This window comes from Arachis hypogaea, chromosome 11, assembly GCF_003086295.3.
Source record: "Arachis hypogaea cultivar Tifrunner chromosome 11, arahy.Tifrunner.gnm2.J5K5, whole genome shotgun sequence".
NCBI lineage: Eukaryota > Viridiplantae > Streptophyta > Magnoliopsida > Fabales > Fabaceae > Arachis > Arachis hypogaea.
In genome coordinates this window covers 19,430,362-19,449,088 of record NC_092046.1, presented here as the reverse complement: position 1 = coordinate 19,449,088, position 18,727 = coordinate 19,430,362, and the positions used below count along the sequence as shown (strand labels likewise).

The following is an 18,727-nucleotide window of genomic DNA, read 5'->3' as shown; positions in this document are numbered from 1 at the left end:
TACTATGAGTTTGTGTGTTTTTCTGTGATTTCAGGTATTTTCTGGCTGAAATTGAGGGACTTGAGCAGAAATCAGATTCAGAGGTTGAAGAAGGACTGCTGATGCTGTTGGATTCTGACCTCCCTGCACTCAAGTGGATTTTCTGGAGCTACAAAACTCGAAATGGCGCGCTTTCAATTGCGTTGGAAAGTAGACATCCAGGGCTTTCCAGAAATATATAATAGTCCATACTTTGGCCAAGAATAGATGACGCAACCTGGCGTTCAACGCCAGCTCTCTGCCCAAATCTGGCGTCCAGCGCCAGAAAAGGAGCCAAAACCAGAGTTGAACGCCCAAACTGGCACAAAAGCTGGCGTTCAACTCCAAGAAGGACCTCTACACGTGCAACACTCAAGCTCAGCCCAAGCACACACCAAGTGGGCCCTGGAAGTGGATTTAGGCATCAATTACTTACTCATGTAAACCCTACTAGCTAGTTTATTATAAATAGGACCTTTTACTAGTCTTATTGACTATCTTTGATCAGCTTTTGATCTTTGATCAGTTGTATGCTATCTTAGATCACGTTTGAGGGCTGGCCTCTCGGCCATGCCTGGACCTTTCACTTATGTAATTTTAACGGTAGAGTTTCTACACTCCATAGATTAAGGTGTGGAGCTCTGCTGTTCTTCAAAGATTAATGCAAAGTACTACTGTTTTCTATTCAATTCATCTTATTTCGCTTCTAAGATATTCATTCGTACTTCAATCTGAATGTGATGAACGTGACAATCATCATCATTCCCTATGAACGCGTGCCTGACAACCACTTCTGTTCTACCTTAGACTGAATGAGTATCTCTTAGATCTCCTAACCAGAATCTTCGTGGCGTAAGCTAGAATGATGGCGGCATTCAAGAGAATCCGGAAGGTCTAAATCTTGTCTGTGGTATTCCGAGTAGGATTCAATGAATGAATGACTGTGACGAGCTCCAAACTCGCGATTGCAGGGCGTTAGTGACAGACGCAAAAGGATAGTAAATCCTATTCCAGCATGATCGAGAACCGACAGATGAATAGCCGTGCCGTGACAGGGTGCGTTGATCATTTTCACTGAGAGGATAAGATGAAGCCATTGACAAAGGTGATGCCTCCAGACGATTAGCCGTGCCGTGACAGGGCATTGGATCATTTTCCCGAGAGATGACCGAAAGTAGCCGTTGACAATGGTGATGTATCACATAAAGCCAGCCATGGAAAGGAGTAAGACTGATTGGATGAAGATAGCAGGAAAGCAGAGGTTCAGAGGAACGAAAAGCATCTCCATTCGCTTATCTGAAATTCTCACCAATGAATTACATAAGTATTTCTATCCCTATTCTATTAATTATTATTCGAAAACACCATTATCAATTTATATCTGCCTAACTGAGATTTGCAAGGTGACCATAGCTTGCTTCATACTAACAATCTCCGTAGGATTCGACCCTTACTCACGTAAGGTATTACTTGGATGACCCAGTGCACTTGCTGGTTAGTTACACGGAGTTGTGAACCATGGTCTTGGCATCATGTTTTTGGCGCCATTACCAGGGAAAGAAAGAGCGATGAATTTTACATAATTAAAGTGTAATCACAATTCCGCGTACTAAGTTTTTGGCGCCGTTGCCGGGGATTGTTCGAGTTTGGACAACTGACGGTTCATCCTGTTGCTCAGATTAGGTAATTTTCTTTTTGTTTTATTTTCAAAAATTTTTCAAAAATCTTTCAAAATTTTCTCCTTTGTTTTCGAAAAAAAAAAATAATAATAATAAAAAAATGTTTTCAAAAATAAATTATTCTATGGCTTAAGAATTTTTAAGAATGAATTCTAGTGTTTCATGAAGCATGTTGAAGCCTGGCTGGCTGTAAAGCCATGTCTCAATTCTTATACTCAAGAGAAGAGCTTCTTTATCTTTCTTAGCCAATTGGCTGTTGAATGTAAGGAATGTCAGGCGTGTCATGTCTGAGTTACATACTAAAGCTTGGCTGGCTATTAAGCCATGCCTGACCCTTTGATTGGAGCTTTAGAGCATAAGATTCCTGGAATTCATATTAAAAATTTTGAATCCTTATTTTTCTCTTTTCTAAATAATTTTCGAAAAATATAAAATAAAAATTCAAAAAAAAAATTTGAAAATCATAAAAACCAAAAATATTTTTGTGTTTCTTATTTGAGTCATGTGTCATGTTATAAGTTTGGTGTCAATTGCATGTGCATCTTGCTTTTTTCAAAAATTTCATGCATTCATAGTGTTCTTCATGATCTTCAAGTTGTTCTTGGTCAGTCTTCTTGTTTGATCTTGATGTTTTCTTGTTTTGTGTCTTTTCTTGTTTTACATGTGCATTTTTTATTTATTAGAGTCTAAACATGAAAGATTTCTAAGTTTGGTGTCTTGCATGTTTTCTTTGCATATAAAATTTTTCAAAAATATGTTCTTGATGTTCATCATGATATTCACGGTGTTCTTGGTGTTCATCTTGACATTCATAGCATTCTTGCATACATTCATAGTTTTGATCTAAAATTTTCATGCATTGCATCTTTTTCATGTTTTTCTCTCTCATCATAAAAAAAAATTTCAAAAATAAAAAAATATCTTTCCATTTTTCTTCTCATCAAATTCGAAAATTAGATTTGAATTTTTTCAAAAATTTTTAAAATCAAGTTGTTTTTATGAGTCAAATCAAATTTTCATTTTAAAAAAATCTTATCTTTTTCAAAATCTTTTTCAAAAATCAAATCTTTTTTATTTTTCTTAGTTATTTTCAAAAATTACAAAAATATTTTTCAAAAATCTTTTCTTAATTTTGTCTCATAATTTTCGAAAATAACATCATCAATTAATGTTTTGATTCAAAATTTCAAGTTTGTTACTTGCTTGTTAAGAAAGATTCAAACTTTAAGTTCTAGAATCATATCTTGTGATTTCTTGTGAATCAAGTCATTAATTGTGACTTTTAAAAAATCAAATCTTTTTCAAAACTAATTTCTATCATATCTTTTCAAAAAATATCTTCTCATCATATCTTTTTCAAAAATTTGATTTCAAAATATCTTTTCTAACTTCCTAACTTCTTATCTTTTCAAAATTGATTTTCAAAATTTGTTTCAACTAACTAACTAACTTTTTGTTTGTTTCTTATCTTTTTCAAAACCACCTAACTAACTCTCTCTCTCTAATTTTCGAAAATATCCTCCCTCTTTTTCAAAATTTCTTTTTAATTAACTAATTATTTTAATCTTTGATTTAAAAAAAAAAATTCAAATATTACTAACATTTTTCAAAAACCATTTTCGAAAATCACTAACTCCTTTTCAAAAATTATTTTCGAAAATTTTCTTCTCTCTCATCTCCTTCTATTTGTTTATTCATCTACTAACATCTCTCCCTCTATTAAAAAAAAAAGGGGATCTCTATTATTATTATTTTTCTGTTCCCTCTTCTTTGTCATATGAGCAGGAGCAAGGACAAGAATATTCTTGTTGAAGCAGATCCAGATCCTGAAAGGATTCTGAAGAGGAAACTAAGAGAAGCTGAATTACAACAAACCAGCAAGCACCTGTCAGAAATGATCAAACAGGAAAAGAAGATGGCAGCTGAAAATAATAATAATAATGCAAGGAGAATGCTTGGTGACTTTACTGCACCTAATTCCAATTTACATGGAAGAAGCATCTCCATTCCTGCCATTGGAGCAAACAATTTTGAGCTGAAACCTCAATTAGTTTCTTTGATGCAGCAGAACTGCAAGTTTCATGGACTTCCATCTGAAGATCCTTTTCAGTTCTTAACTGAATTCTTGCAGATATGTGATACTGTTAAGACTAATGGAGTAGATCCTGAAGTCTACAGGCTCATGCTTTTCCCTTTTGCTGTAAGAGACAGAGCTAGAGTATGGTTGGACTCTCAACCTAAGGATAGCCTGAACTCTTGGGATAAGCTGGTCAAGGCTTTCCTAGCCAAGTTCTTTCCTCCTTAAAAGCTGAGCAAGCTTAGAGTGGATGTTCAAACCTTCAGACAGAAAGAAGGTGAATCCCTCTATGAAGCTTGGGAGAGATACAAAGGACTGACCAAAAAGTGTCCTTCTGACATGCTTTCAGAATGGACCATCCTGGATATATTCTATGATGGTTTATCTGAGCTATTAAAGATGTCATTGGATACTTCTGCAGGTGGATCCATTCACCTAAAGAAAACGCCTGCAGAAGCTCAAGAACTCATTGACATGGTTGCTAATAACCAGTTCATGTACACCTCTGAAAGGAATCCTGTGAGTAATGGGACGCCTATGAAGAAGGGAGTTCTTGAAGTTGATACTCTGAATGCCATATTGGCTCAGAATAAAATATTGACTCAGCAAGTCAATATGATCTCTCAGAGTCTGCATGGAATGCAAGCTGCATCCAACAGTACTCAAGAGGCATCTTCTGAAGAAGAAGCTTATGATCCTGAAAACCCTGCAATAGCAGAGGTAAATTATTTAGGTGAACCTTATGGAAACACCTATAACTCATCATGGAGAAATCATCCAAATTTCTCATGGAAGGATCAAAAGCCTCAACAAGGCTTTAATAATGGTGGAAGAAACAGGTTTAGCAATAATAAACCTTTTCCATCATCCACTCAGCAACAGACAGAGAACTCTGAACAAAATACTTCTAATTTGGCAAACTTAGTCTCTGATCTGTCTAAGGCCACTGTAAGTTTCATGAATGAAACAAGATCTTCCATTAGAAATCTGGAAGCACAAGTGGGCCAGCTGAGTAAAAGGATCACTGAAATCCCTCCCAGTACTCTCCCAAGCAATACAGAAGAGAACCCAAAAGGAGAGTGCAAGGCCATTGACATAAGCACCATGGCCGAACCTACAAGGGGAGTGGAGGACGTGAATCCCAAGGAGGAAGACCTCCTGGGACGTCCAGTGATCAATAAGGAGCTTCCCTCTGAGGAACCAAAGGACTCTGAGGCTCATCTAGAGACCATAGAGATCCCATTGAACCTCCTTATGCCCTTCATGAGCTCTGATGAGTATTCCTTTTCTGAAGAGAATGAGGATGTTACTGAAGAGCAAACTGCCAAGTTTCTTGGTGCAATCATGAAGCTGAATGCCAAACTATTTGGCATTGATACTTGGGAAGTTGAACCTCCCTTGTTCATCAATGAACTAAGTGATCTGGATCAACTGACATTGCCTCAGAAGAGACAGGATCCTGGAAAGTTCATAATACCCTGTACCATAGGCACCATGATCTTTAAGGCTCTGTGTGACCTTGGTTCAGGAATAAACCTCATGCCCCTCTCTGTAATAGAGAAACTGGGAATCTATGGGGTGCAAGCTGCTAAAATCTCATTAGAGATGGCAGACAATTCAAGAAAACAGGCATATGGACAAGTAGAGGACGTGTTAGTAAAGGTTGAAGGCCTTTACGTCCCTGCTGATTTCATAGTCCTGGATACTGGAAAGGAAGAGGATGAATCCATCATCCTAGGGAGACCTTTCCTAGCCACAGCAAGAGCTGTGATTGATGTTGACAGAGGAGAATTAGTCCTTCAATTGAATAAGGACTCCCTTGTGTTCACAACTCAAGGATCTCTCTCTGCAACCATGGAGAGGAAGCATGAAAAACTTCTCTCACTGCAGAGTCAAACAAAGCTCCCATAGTCAAACTCTAAGTTTGGTGTTGGGAGGCCACAACCAAACTCTAAGTTTGGTGTTGAACTCCCATATCCAAACTCTAAGTTTGGTGTTGGAGAGTCTCAACAATGCTCTGAACATCTGTGAGGCTCCATAAGAGCCCACTGTCAAGCTACTGACATTAAAGAAGCGCTTGTTGGGAGGCAACCCAAATTTTATCTAACTATATTTTTCTTAGTTATATGTCTTTATAGGTTCATGATCATGTGGAGTCACAAAATAAATATAAAAATTGAAAACAGAATCAAAAACAACAGAAGAAAAATCACACCCTGGAGGAAGCATCTTCCTGGCGTTCAACGCCAGAACAGAGCATGGTTCTGGCGCTGAACGCCCAAAATGGGCAGCATCCTGGTGCTGAACGCCTAGAACAAGCATGGTTCTGGCGTTCAACGCCAGAAATAGCAACAAATGGGCGTTGAACGCCCAAAATGGGCACCAACCTGGCGCTGAACGCCCAGAGTTGTGTGCAAGGGCATTTTACATGCCTAAATTGGTGCAGGGATGTAAATGCCTTGACACCTCAGGATCTGTGGACCCCACAGGATCCCCACCTACCTCATCATCTCTCTTTCCATTCATGATCATCCTTTCTGTTTTCCATTTACCACTCACATCCATACACCCACTACCTTCAAAATTCAACATCTCTCTCCCACCCAATCCCACCCATATGGCCGAATACATACATCCATCCATCTCTTCCATATCTTCTTCTTCTTCTTCTATTCTTTCTTCTTTTTCTCGAGGGCGAGCAACATTCTAAGTTTGGTGTGGTAAAAGCATAGCTTTTTTGTTTTTTCCATAACCATTGATGGCACCTAAGGCCAGAGAAACCTCTAGAAAGAGGAAAGGGAAGACAAAAGCTTCTATCAAGGGTCTATAGCTCAGTGGTAGAACATTTGACTGCAAATCAAGAAATCCCTGAGATACCTCAGGGGATACATTTTCTTCCACACAATTATTGGAAGCAACTAAGGGTGGAACATCAAGAGCACTCCATCATCCTTCATGAAATCAGAGAAGATCTAAAAGCAATGAAGGAGGAGCAACAAAGGCAAGGAAGAGACATAGAAGAGCTCAAGGACATCATTTGTTCCTCAAGAAGGAAACGCCACCATCACTAAGGTGGATTCATTCCTTGTTCTTATTTCTTCTGTTTTTCGTTTTCTATGTTATGTGCTTATCTATGTTTGTGTCTTCATTACATGATCATTAGTAGTTAGTAACTTTGTCTTAAAGTTATGAATGTCCTATGAATCCATCACCTCTCTTAAAATAAAAACTGTTTTAATTCAAAAGAACAAGAAGTATATGAGTTTCGAATTTATCCTTGAACTTAGTTTAATTATATTGATGTGGTGACAATGCTTCTTGTTTTCTGAATGTATGCTTGAACAGTGCATATGTCTTTTAAAGTTGTTGTTCATGAATGTTAAATATGTTGGTTCTTGAAAGAATGATGACTAGGAGACATGTTATTTGATAATCTGAAAAATCATAAAAATGATTCTTGAAGCAAGAAAAAGCAGCAAAGAGCAAAGCTTGCAGAAAAAAAAAGGAGAAAAAAATAGGCGAAAAAAAAAATAATAGAAAGAAAAAGCAAGCAGAAAAAGCCAAAAGCTCTTAAAATCAAGAGGCAAGAGCAAAAAGCCAATAACCCTTAAAACCAAAAGGCAAGGGAAATAAAAAGGATCCCAAGGCTTTGAGCATCAGTGGATAGGAGGGCCTAAAGGAATAAAATTCTGGTCTAAGCGGCTAAACCAAGCTGTCCCTAACCATGTGCTTGTGGCGTGTAGGTGTCAAGTGAAAACTTGAGACTGAGCGGTTAAAGTCAAGGTCCAAAGAAAAAAAAGAGTGTGCTTAAGAACCTTGGACACCTCTAATTGGGGACTTTAGCAAAGCTGAGTCACAATCTGAAAAGGTTCACCCAATTATGTGTCTGTGGCATTTATGTATCCGGTGGTAATACTGGAAAACAAAGTGCTTAGGGCCACGGCCAAGACTCATAAAGAAGCTGTGTTCAAGAATCATCATACTGAACTAGGAGAGTCAATAACACTATTCGAAATCTGAAGTTCCTATAGATGCCAATCATTCTAAACTTCAAGGGATAAAGTGAGATGCCAAAACTATTCAAGAGGCAAAAAGCTATAAGTCCCGCTCATATGATTGAAGCTATGTTTCATTGATAGTTTGGAATTTATAGTATATTCTCTTCTTTTTATCCTATTTGATTTTCAGTTGCTTGGAGACAAGCAACAATTTAAGTTTGGTGTTGTGATGAGCGGATAATTTATACGCTTTTTGGCATTGTTTTTAGTATGTTTTTAGTAGGATCTAGTTACTTTTAGGGATGTTTTCATTAGTTTTTATGTTAAATTCACATTTCTGAACTTTACTATGAGTTTGTGTGTTTTTTTGTGATTTCAAGTATTTTCTGGCTGAAATTGAGGGACTTGAGCAGAAATCAGATTCAGAGGTTGAAGAAGGACTGCTGATGCTGTTGGATTCTGACCTCCCTGCACTCAAAGTGGATTTTCTGGAGCTACAAAACTCGAAATGGTGCGATTCCAATTGTGTTGGAAAGTAGACATCCAGAGATTTCCAGCAATATATAATAGTCCATACTTTGGCCAAGAATAAATGACGCAAACTGGCTTTCAACGCCAGCTCTCTGCCCAAATCTGGCGTCCAGCGCCAGAAAAGGAGCCAAAACCAGAGTTGAACGCCCAAACTGGCACAAAAGCTGGCGTTCAACTCCAAGAAGGACCTCTACACGTGCAACACTCAAGCTCAGCCCAAGCACACACCAAGTGGGCCCCGGAAGTGGATTTAGGCATCAATTACTTACTCATGTAAACCCTAGTAGCTAGTTTATTATAAATAGGACCTTTTACTAGTCTTATTGACTATCTTTGATCAACTTTTGATCTTTGATCAGTTGTATGCTATCTTAGATCACGTTTGAGGGCTGGCCTCTCGGCTATGCCTGGACCTTTCACTTATGTAATTTTAACGGTAGAGTTTCTACACTCCATAGATTAAGGTGTGGAGCTCTGCTGTTCTTCAAAGATTAATGCAAAGTACTACTGTTTTCTATTCAATTCATCTTATTTCGCTTCTAAGATATTCATTTGTACTTCAATCTGAATGTGATGAACGTGACAATCATCATCATTCCCTATGAACGCGTGCCTGACAACCACTTCCGTTCTACCTTAGACTGAATGAGTATCTCTTAGATCTCCTAACCAGAATCGTCGTGGCGTAAGCTAGAATGATGGCGGCATTCAAGAGAATCCGGAAGGTCTAAACCTTGTCTATGGTATTTCGAGTAGGATTCAATGAATGAATGATTGTGACGAGCTCCAAACTCGCAATTGCAGGGCGTTAGTGACAGACGCAAAAGGATAGTAAATCCTATTCCAGCATGATCGAGAACCGACAGATGAATAGCCGTGCCGTGACAGGGTGCGTTGATCATTTTCACTGAGAGGATAAGATGAAGCCATTGACAAAGGTGATGCCTCCAGACGATTAGCCGTGCCATGACAGGGCATTGGATCATTTTCCCGAGAGATGACCGAAAGTAGCCGTTGACAATGGTGATGTATCACATAAAGCCAGCCATGGAAAGGAGTAAGACTGATTGGATGAAGATAGTAGGAAATCAGAGGTTCAGAGGAACGAAAAGCATCTCCATTCGCTTATTTGAAATTCTCACCAATGAATTACATAAGTATTTCTATCCCTATTCTATTAATTATTATTCGAAAACACCATTATCAATTTATATCTGCCTAACTGAGATTTGCAAGGTGACCATAGCTTGCTTCATACCAACAATCTCCGTGGGATTCGAGCCTTACTCACGTAAGGTATTACTTGGACGACCCTGTGTACTTGCTGGTTAGTTACACGGAGTTGTGAACCATGGTCTTGGCATCATGTTTTTGGCGCCATTACCAGGGAAAGAAAGAGCGATGAATTTTACATAATTAAAGTGTAATCACGATTCCACGTACCAAGCTCCAGTCCCTTCTATGAGGTTTAACAATCTTATCGAGTATGCGCTTGATCTCTCTATTAGACACCTCAGCTTGCCCATTTGTTTGGGGATAGTAAGTCATCGCCACCTTGTGAATGATGCCATATTTCTTCAACAAACCTGTCATTCTTCTGTTACAAAAATGAGAGCCTTGATCACTCACGATTGCTCGTGGTGATCCAAAGCGACAAATAATATTATTCCTAAGAAAAGAAACAACCACATTAGCATTATCAGTACGGGTAGAAATTGCTTCCACCCATTTAGAAACATAATCAACAGCTAACAAATATATAAGAAACCATTTGAGTTTGGAAATAGACCCATGAAGTCAATACCCCAAACTTAAAAAATTTCACAAAACAACATGAGTTGCTGGGGTATCTCATCCCTCTGGGATATGTTTCCAAACCTCTGGCATTGGTGGCAAGAGTCACAGAAAATATTAGCATCCTTAAAAAGTGTGGGCCACCAGAATCTGCAATCTAAAATCTTTCTTGCAATTCTTTGAGGGCCAAAGTGTCCACCACTCTTAGAAGAGTGGCAAGCCTCTAAAATAGACTGGATTTCGGATTGTGGAACACACCTTCTAATTATTTGGTCAGCACCACATCTCCACAAATATGGGTCATCCCATATATAATACTTGGACTCGCTCTTAAGCTTGTCCTTTTGATGCTTAGAAAAATTTGGAGGAAAGGTGTGACTAACCAAATAATTAGCTACGGATGCATACCAAGGAACCACCTCAGATATTGCTTGCAAGCTATCAAGTGGAAATGCATCATTGATAGGAGTGGAGTCACTTTTAATATGTTCTAGGCGACTCAAGTGGTCCGCCACCAAATTTCGGGAATGATGTAAGGAATTATCGTCGGTATAGAATTTCTCAATGAAATCTCGTTGCAAGTATAGTTCTAAACCAACAAATAATCCTCAAACAAAAATTTGTTTGTCACAAGTACAAATCCCAATAAAAATTAACCGAAGTATTTAAACCTCGGGTCGTCTCACAAGGAATTGTAATGAAGTGATCAATTATTGGCTATGAAGATGCAAAGGGGGGTTTGATTTGGAAATTGGCGAGAGAAGTAACTAACAAGAAAGTAAATGACAAGAACTAATAAAGAAATTGGAAAGAACTCTTGGCTAGACATAGGTAATTGAGATCACCATCCTTGTCTATAAACCAAATATTGATAATTATGAGGGATCAACCCATTATATCTACCTCTATGCTTGAAGTAAGTATAATGTCTACCTCAAAGTATTAAGTATGTCAAATAGGTTTGATCAACATCAATCCATAAGTCCTAACCTAGCTACTAATTGACTTAGTAGTAGGCTAGTGTCAATGGTTATCAAATTGACCATATAGGGTTCTCAAATCACCAATTCAATGAGACGCAATGACTCAAGGCCACTCAATTCCCTTAGCCTAGGCCAAGAGTCAAGAAAACTACCCAAAAACTAGTGAAAGCATTTTAACAAACACCTAGAGTGCAATAAAAGTAAACATCACAAAATGCAACAATTGATGAAAGTTATAACTAACAAAAGTAAGGAATCAACAATAACAAGTGAAGTAAACATCAAAAGACATAGAAATATAAAATTGCATGAGAAGAAATAGAGATCCAACAATTGTTCATAAACATAAAAGAGAGCAAAATAAGAAATTAACAAGAGAAACTAAGAAGATTAAGACAATAGAACACTAAAATATAAAGAGAATTGAAATTAAAACAAGAATTGAAAGGTAAATTTGAGAGAGATTAACCTAACTTTACCCTAATTTCCACCCTAAATCTAGAGAGAGGAGAGAGCCTCTCTCTCTAGAATTCTACCCTAAAACATGATGAAAAATCCACTATGACTACTTGATTCATTCCCCATTCAATCCTTGGATTCAATAGCATCAGAAATGAGTTGGATTGGGCCCAAAATGCTTCAGAAATCGCTGGCCACGAGTTGCCTTAAGTGAGTCACGCTGATCCTGCAATGCGTGCACATGGAATGACGCATACGCATCGCCAAACGCAAGGCAAATATAGCAAATTTATATCATTTTGAAGTCCCGGATGTTAGCTTTTCAATGCAACTGAAACCGTCTCATTTGGATCTCTGTAGCTCAAGTTATGATCATTTTAGTACGAAGAGGTCAGGATTGACAGCTTAGCAATTCCTTCATTTCTTCATGAGTTCTCCATTTTTACATGCTTTTCTCTTCACTTCTTCCATCCAATACTTGCCTTACAAAACTGAAATCACTCAACAAACATATCAAGGCATCGAATGGAATTAGAGTGAATTAAAATTGGCAAATTTAAGGCCTAAAAAGCATGTTTTCACACTTAAGCACAAATTTAAGGAGAATTATAAAACCATGCTATTTTATTGAATAAATGTGGGAAAAAGTGGTAAAATCCCCCAAATTAAGCACAAGATAAACCACAAAATTGAGATTTATTAAATCTCCCTGCACTTAAACCAAGCATGTCCTCATGCTAAGAATAAAGAAGGACAAGAAAAGGGGTATGAACATTTATTCAATACAAAGAAACTATATGCACCTATCTATATGAATGCAACTAAATGCAAAGGGATTCTACCTACTTGATTAAAAGTAAATCAATCTCCAAGAACATATATGAACAAGTAGGGCTAAGATCATATGACGATTCATGAATCCTAGCAATTCAAATATCAAAATGAAGTTCAAATAGACTTGCAAGAAGAAAGCTCATGAAAGCCAGGAACAAGGAATTGAGCATCAAACCCTCACCGGAAGTGTATCCGCTCTAGTCGCTCTAGTGTATAAGGTTGATCACTCAATTCTCTTCTAATCATGCTTTCCATGATTTATTTTTCATCTAACAATCAACAATTATTCAATGCATGCATACATCTATCATGAGGACTTATTCATAGGTTGTAATGGGGCTAGGGTAAAGGTAGGGATGCATATGGTCAAGTGAGCTTGAAATTTGAATCTTTGATTAACCTAAGTTCTCACTAAACACATATAACAACCTATACAATTCTAATAAAATACCTAACTACCCATGATTCCCACTTTTTCACATGCTTATGCATTTTTTTTAATTCACATTCTGTTCATACCCTGGGTCAAGCTATCCGACCCGGGATGATTAACGACAAAGCGACCGACCTTCTCAGGTCAGATCATCTGACCTCTTCTTAAAGAGCTCGACCAAATTGATAGGAAAGCCCAATAAAGGGCCCAAATATAGGAACACGACCCAAATCCAAAGACAGTCCAAGCCTGCAGAGATAAGGGCGGTTCCCTTAAAGATAAGCTGACCTCAACTCAAAAAGATAAGATAAGATAAGATAACTAACTTATCTTATCTAAAAAGGTCACTCTACAACTACTATAAATACACTGGAGCACCCAGGTATAACTCATACTCTGATTCTACTAAAAACCTGTTTAATACCCATGCTAACTTAAGCATCGGAGTCTCTTGCAGGTACCCCCCACCCTCCGGTGACCAAGGATCAGCAGTGCAACCAGTCCAACAAGTCGGACACGACAGCTCCGGCCGCCACCCACCAGCTGGACGCGTCATCTCCGACCAGTACAGAAGATCTCGTCCGAGATCGACCTATGATTTCAGATAACCCTCGGAACATTGGCGCCGTTGCCGGGGACCTGGAAGTCATCCCACCACCATGGCAGACGACCATGACAACGACCATGATTCAGATCTAGAGGACAGAACGCTGCATAAAAACGCGGACGCTACACCAAAAGATACTTCGGAATCTAACGGAGACAAAAACTCATCAAATCCAGGAGTAATAGAAGCACTTCAAGATCATTTAAAGCAACTTGAAAAAGAAAGCCAGCATCAACGAGAAGTTGGCAAGGGTCTACAAAGAGAGGTAAGGCGCAAAAGTTAGAAGATAAAATCCTACAACTCGAAGTCGATCTCAAAGCAAAGGCTACCCGGACCACCCCTGAGGAAAATTCACGCAAAGATCAAGATCCATTCACTAGGGAAATCCTGAAAACTAAAATTCCTAAGGACTTCAAACTCCCGGATATGACTCTGTATGATGGCACTACAGATCCCAACCATCACCTCAGCAACTTCAGAAGCAGAATGTACCTCACCGACGCCTCAGACGCTGTTCGCTGCAAAGCTTTTCTAACGACTCTCACGAAGACAGCAATTAGATGGTTCGATAATTTACCTCCTAAGTCCATATCAAGCTTTGACGACCTAGCCAAAAAATTTCTGGCCAGATTCTCCATCTAAAAAGACAAGGCCAAGCACGCCCCCAGTTTGCTAGGAATCAGGCAAAGAGATCAGAAAAGTCTTCGCAACTACATGGAGAGATTCAACAAAACATGCCTAGACATACAAAGCTTACCAACAGAGGCCGCCATCATGCGCCTCATCAATGGCCTACGAGAGGGACCTTTTAGCCAATCTATATCAAAGAAATATCCCACATCTCTGGATAAGGTGCAGGAGCGAGCGGAAAAATATATCAACATGGAAGAAAACTCTCGGTTGGGAGAAACCTTAAAATCCGAATTCTCCTACCGAGACAAAGATAAAGAATCCAAAAAGAAGGAAGATCGACAAGGGGAGAAAATTAAAAAATATCACAATTACACTCCTCTTAGGGTATCCCTGGTAGATGTCTACAAAGAAGTCTGCCATACGGAAAAAATACCCCCAGCTCGACCCCTCAAAGGCAAAGGAGGAGGAGAAAACCGGAATGAATATTGTGAATACCATCGAGTCCGTGGGCACTCCACCAAGGAATGCTTTGACTTAAAAAATGTTATAGAAAAATTGGTGAGAGAAGGAAAACTAGATCAGTTTCTGGCCACCCGAGATGATGAGCAAAGAAAGAGACGAAGGGATGAAGATGTCGGACGAGCTGAGTGATCACCTCGTACACCAGAAAGACACGTCAACATGATACACGGCGGATTTGCAGGAAGAGGAATCTCTAAATCATCTCGCAAAAGATATCTCAAAGAAGTATATCATGTCGAAGGGAAGGAAGAAGCACCCGACATCCCTGCAATCACGTTCACCAAAGAAGACGCATCCGGTATCATCTCAGGACATGACGATCCCATGGTCATCACCATCATACTGGCAAACGCCAATCTCTACCGCACATTAATAGACCAAGGGAGCTCCGCCGATATCTTATTCAAAACTACTTTCGACAAGCTCGGCTTAGAAGAAAAGGAGCTTAGAGCATACCCGAACAGCCTGTTTGGAATGGGAGATACCCCAGTATAACAACTGCGATACGTGTCACTACATACAACCTTCTGAAAAGGGAACCAATCCAGAACACTCAAGATAGACTATATCGTGGTCGACGTGAGTTCAACCTACAATGTCCTAATAGGTCGGACAACACTAAATCAACTCGGCGTAATAGTCTCAACTCCACATCTATGCATGAAATTCCCAACTACAGAAGGGATAGCTACGATAAAAGCAGATCAAAAGATGGCACACCGCTATTATAACGAAAGTCTAAACCTCAGAGGCAGAAGAGAATAGTTCCATACAATTGAGCTTGGTGGAGTTCAGAGACGAGAAGAACTCCGTCCACAGCCCGAAGGTGAAGTAGAGAAAGTTCAGATCAGAGACACCTCGGACAAAACAACTAATATTGGCACGATCCTGAAAGGAAACGCAAAAGAAATACTAGTACAGTTCTTACGAGATAATGTCAATCTCTTCGCATGGAAAGCTGCAGATGCCAGGCATAGACCCCAAGCTAATGTGTCACAAGTTGGTGGTCTATCCAGGATCTCGGCCGGTACAGCAGAGACGAAGAAAACTTGGGCCAGAACAATCCCAAGCTGTGGAAGAACAGGTACAAGCACTACTAGAGGCAGGATTCATAAGAGAAGTCAAGTACCCACTATGGCTAGCTAACGTCGTCTTGGTGAAAAAATCAAATGGGAAGTGGTGAATGTGCATCGACTACACCGATCTCAACAAAGCCTGCCCAAAAGATCCTTACCCACTCCCAAGTATCAACGCTCTGGTAGATGCTTCATCTGGATATAGATACCTCTCGTTTATGGATGCATATTCCGGATACAACCAAATCCCCATGTATCCACCAGATCAAGAAAAGACCTCGTTTTTAACACCAAAAGCAAATTACTGCTACATTTTGATGCCTTTCGGTCTCAAGAATGCGGGAGCTACTTATCAAAGGCTAATGAATAAAGTCTTTTCAGATCATATCAGAAAAATCATGGAAGTCTACGTGGACGACATGTTAATAAAGACACAAAGTGAAGAGACATTATTGTCCGACCTAGCCCAAGTGTTCGACACTATAAGGAAGCATGACATGCGACTCAATCCCGCAAAATGCACCTTTGCAGTAGAAGCAGGCAAATTCTTAGGTTTCATTCTCACACAAAGAAGAATTGAAGCAAATCCAGACAAATGCCAGGCCATACTCAACATGAAGAGCCCAACTTGTGTCAGAGAGGTACAACAACTCAATGGGAGATTGGCAGCCTTATCCAGATTCTTAGCAGGATCAACGATAAGATCTCTTCCCTTCTATGCCACTTTAAAGAAAGGAAAGAAGTTCGAATGGACAATGGAATGCGAGCAAGCCTTCCAGGATTTCAAAAGTTTCCTGGGATGACCACCTATCCTAACTCGACCACGAGAGGAATAACCACTCGTATTGTACCTTGCGATAGGAAGTCGGGTAGTAGCCTCAGCACTGGTTCGAGAGAACGACAAAGGGCAACAACCTGTATACTTCATTAGTAAAGCACTGCAGGGATTCGAGCTGAACTACCAAAAAATAGAAAAGTTTGCCTATACTCTCATACTGACATCTCGACGACTTCGCCTGTACTTCTAGGCTCACACCATTAAGGTTCGAACCGACCAGCCCATAAAAGGGATATTGCAGAAAACTGATCTAGCAGGCAGAATTTTACAATGGACAGTCGAGTTATCCGAGTTTGACCTCCAATATGAAGCTCGGACAGCCATCAAATCACAGTACTTGGCCGACTTCATTGCAGAATTCACAGATACCCTGAAAACTCCCACAGAATGGAATCTCTACATGGACGGTTCCTCGAATAAGACTGGAAGCGGCGCAGGTGTGATAATAGAAAGCAACCAAGGAACCCAAGTTGAGCTTTCCCTCAAATTTGGGTTCCCGGCCTCAAACAACCAGGCGGAATATGAAGCGTTACTAGATGGTTTGAAGCTGGCTAAGGAGGTGGGAGCTCAAAAACTCAACATCTTCAGCGATTCACGAGTAGTCACCTCACAAATAATAGGGAGCTACCAAGCCAAAGATCCTACCATGAAAAAGTATTTGGATAAAACTAAGGAACAGCTCGGACAACTCGGGAAATATAAGATATGCCACATACCCCGCGAACAAAATACCTGAGCTGACACACTCTCAAAACTAGCCAGTACCAAACCAGGGGGCAACAATAGAAGCCTCATCCAGGAGATGCTACAGAACCCGTCAATCTCGGAAGAGGAAAAAGTCCTAGCCATAACAAGTCAGGATCAAGGATGGATGACCCCCATAATTAACTACCTCAAAACAGAAACACACCCCACAGATGAAAAAGAGGCAAAGAGGTTAAAACGGGAGGCTCAGTACTACACTATCATAAATAACACCCTATATAAAAGAGGGATTTGAATACCACTATTAAAATGTGTGCCGACCTCCAACACAAGGCAAGTTTTAGAGGAAGTACACAGTGGCATTTGTGGTAATCATCTCGGAGCACAAGCTCTCACCAAAAAAGTACTTCGAGCAGGATTTTATTGGCCAACTCTACAAAAGGAAGCTACAGAGTTTGTAAGGACATGCCCACCATGCCAGAAACATGCCAACTTTCACATCGCCCCGCCAGAAGAGCTCATCAGCGTAACCTCACCTTGGCCATTTGCAAAATGGGGACTCGATCTTCTCGGACCTTTCCCCCAGGGATCAGGACAAGTTAAATTCCTCATAGTAGGGGTAGATTATTTCACAAAGTGGATCGAGGCAGAGCCCCTAGCCAACGCCGCTGCTCAAAGAAGCCGAAAATTCCTATATAGGAACATTGTCACAAGGTTCGGGGTTCCATACTCCATCACCACAGACAATGGCACTCAATTCACAGATGCAGGCTTCAGAAAATTAGTAGCCGACTTGAACATAAAGTACCACTTCACCTCCGTTGAACATCCTCAAGCCAATGGATAGGCCGAAACTGCCAACAAAGTCATATTGGCTGGGTTAAAACGGAGATTACAAGATGCAAAGGGAGCTTGGGCTGAAGAGCTTCCACAAGTCCTATGGGCATATCGAACGATGCCACATTCCACCACAAAGGAATCACCCTTCCGATTAGCATACGGAATGGAAGCAATGATTCCAGTAGAGATCGAGAAAGGGTCGCCTAGAGTCGTTCATTACAATGAGGAAGCCAACTCCCAACTTCAAAGGGAAGAGCTCGACCTACTTCCTGAAATCCAAGAAAGAGCTCGGATCAGGGAAGAAGCACTAAAACGTCGAATGGCTTCCAGATATAATCAAAAGGTAGTGCCAAGAGGTTTCGCTGAGAATGATCTCATCCTAATCCGAAATGATATTGGAACAACTCGACCCAGAGAAGGAAAACTGGCAGCAAACTGGAAAGGACCCTACCGAGTCATAGAAGTACTTGGGAAGGGCTACTACAGACTGTCCGAACTCGATGGACGAGAGCTTTCCAGATCATGGCACGCCTGCAACCTAAGAAGGTACTATAGCTAGAGAAGGTAAAAGATCTCATCATAGGATGCACTCTTTTTCCTGAAAAGGTTTTTTAATGAGGCACCAAGTTGAGATTTAGAAATTATCCGACTTAAAGGGACGAAAAACTACGGCATGTATATATTTGCACTTTCTTTTGAA

At 39.9% G+C, this 18,727-nt stretch overlaps 1 non-coding gene across 1 annotated transcript; it reads right to left on the bottom strand.

Moving 5' to 3' along the window:
* Positions 1 to 4,011: 4,011 nt before the first annotated feature.
* On the bottom strand, positions 4,012 to 4,119 carry LOC112725898 (small nucleolar RNA R71). Its single transcript, XR_003164978.1, has one exon. It is a non-coding gene; the product is annotated as a small nucleolar RNA R71 (small nucleolar RNA).
* Between the last annotated feature and the right edge of the window lie 14,608 nt (positions 4,120 to 18,727).